At 39.6% G+C, this 2,326-nt stretch overlaps 1 pseudogene; it reads right to left on the reverse strand.

Moving 5' to 3' along the window:
* LOC114614891 overlaps positions 1 to 1,316 on the reverse strand; it is an 8,610-nt pseudogene extending 7,294 nt beyond the window's left edge.
* Between the last annotated feature and the right edge of the window lie 1,010 nt (positions 1,317 to 2,326).

Here is a 2,326-nt window from a genome sequence, read left to right on the forward strand (position 1 = left end):
TGTGTGTGTGTGTGTGTGTGTGTGTGTGTGTGTGTGTGTGTGTGTGTTTTCCTAGTGAGCTGTAGTGGAGTCTAGAGATGATTTTTTACTCATCCTCATTCTGACCACAATCTGTTTATCAAGCACACTTCTGGAAAAGTAGCTTTTTTGAAACAGACCTCTTTTGAAACACAGCCTTTCCAACCTTCTGGAAACATGAGTGGTTCTCTACAGGAAATGTAATAAAGCCTGAACTCCTGCAGACTTTACACATTATCACTTTTTCTTGGAATTTCTTACCTCTCTCGAGTCATAAACATCTTCTAAGACTCAAATAAAAGCATCCAGAACAGAGTCTGCCTTCTCATTTTCTGTATGCATGCAGTATATGAATATGCTGCTTGAGGATATCCTAGGGTGAAAAACTACCTTGTCCATGCCCCTGTCTCATCACTGGTCACTTTTACATGCACTCTTTCTGGGGTATATGGTTCACTTTGTGCTCTCAACATGAATCATGTTTTCAACACATGGTTAGGAGAACATGACTCAACTGACTCACATCTTCACTGTGCATTTCTCTTTCTACAACATACTCATCCCGATAGTTCATGGGATATAAGGGAGATCTGGATCCTCATCTGAGACATATCACATGACCAAAACTTTGAGACAACTGGACATATCCTGAATGGACCAACTAAACTGATCAGTTCATCTCCTCATGCCTCAACCCAGTTTCTGTTGTAAGTTCTATAAGAAGCCACTAGATTTATAGAGGGATGTCACCCCATTTTCTGGAACCCAATTCTACTGTACAGGCAGTCTGGTCAGCCTATCTATCATCTGTCTGTCTGTCTGTCTGTCTATCTATCATCTATCTATCTGTTTATCTCTCTATCATCTGTCTGTCTATTATCTATCTGGCTCCTACATATAATAAAACTATAATAAAACTCCTTTCTAAACTCATTCTCATTTTGCCCATTCATTTCATTCTGAGAGTACACAAGACAAAGAATTCTAGAAACCACTAATCTAGGGCTCAGTATTAGATGATTTTTCTAGGAACTCAGCACTTAAGTTATGTTCACCTGATGTGGTGGTTTGAATAAGAATGGTCCCCATATGTTCAGATGTCTGAATACTTGGTTCTCAGTTGGTATTTGAGCAGGACCAGGGGATATTGCATTGTTGAAGGTTTGTCACTGGGGATGGGCTTCAAGGTTTAAGAAGCACACTGCATTCCCAGTTAGCTCTCTTGCCCCATGGTTGTTGTTTTAAGGTATGAACTCTCAGCTACTACTCAAATGTCATGCCTGCGTACCTGCTTCCATGTTGCCTGTCATAATGAAAATAGACTCAGCCTCTGAGACGGTAAGTCCCCAATTAACACTTTCTTCTTTAAGTTGCCTTGTTCACAATGTTATTTTTTTCTTGACAATAAAAAGAGGAATCAAGACACTTGAAGTGAGAAAGCAAGCCTTCATTGCTCGCAAAGATCCCATGTTCCTCATAGCTGTTACAAACATTTGGCTGCAAAATAAACTATCTCTTATACCCTTTGGTATTAGAGTTGTGTTCCTGGCATTAACAGTGACACATCATCTAGGGGTGTGCTGGTTAGAAGTAATTCTCAACTTGACCCAATCTAGAATCACCTGAACTCCAGAGAGTTTATAGTTAAGAATTATCAAGATCATGATGGTCCATGGCCATGCTTTTGGGGATTGTCATAGTAAGTGGCAATATTCCTGAAGCTGTGCACTGAACCACAGTAAGAGTGAAGAAAGGTAGCTAACAAGCAAACAGACAGCAGAAACTTTTTTTTCTTTTTGCTCTTGACTGTGGGTGCGATGCCTTGAGTTCCTGCCTTGACTTCCCCCCAAATCATAGTCTGTAATCTAGAATTGTAAAGCAAATAACCCCACCCTCCTCTAAATTGCTTTTTGTCAGAATATTTTATCATAGCTGCAGAAACAAATTACACAGTCAGTAAGTCAGGGAATGGAGTTCATGGAGATTGGCTAAAGTTCATGGAGATTACCTGATGACAAAGGAGCAGAAAACCCTGTAGGCATCAAAAAAGCCTTGGAAAGAGGGTCTCAAACCAAAAGAACAGCAGGGACTGTGTTTGCTGATTACCAGAAGGGAAAGTTGATGGTGGTTAAAGCCTTGTGAGTTGGGGATGCTGTAATAGAAGAAATTCACATGTAACCTAGGCACAGATACTTTTTAAACTAATATAAAACTTAGATACAGTGAAATGCACAGATATTAAATGGAAAATTACTTGTCTATTCTCTTTCTTCACTGATGATTAATTGGTGTTCTAATGTATGAACAT

Source organism: Grammomys surdaster, unplaced genomic scaffold, assembly GCF_004785775.1.
Source record: "Grammomys surdaster isolate TR1022 unplaced genomic scaffold, NIH_TR_1.0 130, whole genome shotgun sequence".
Lineage (NCBI taxonomy): Eukaryota > Metazoa > Chordata > Mammalia > Rodentia > Muridae > Grammomys > Grammomys surdaster.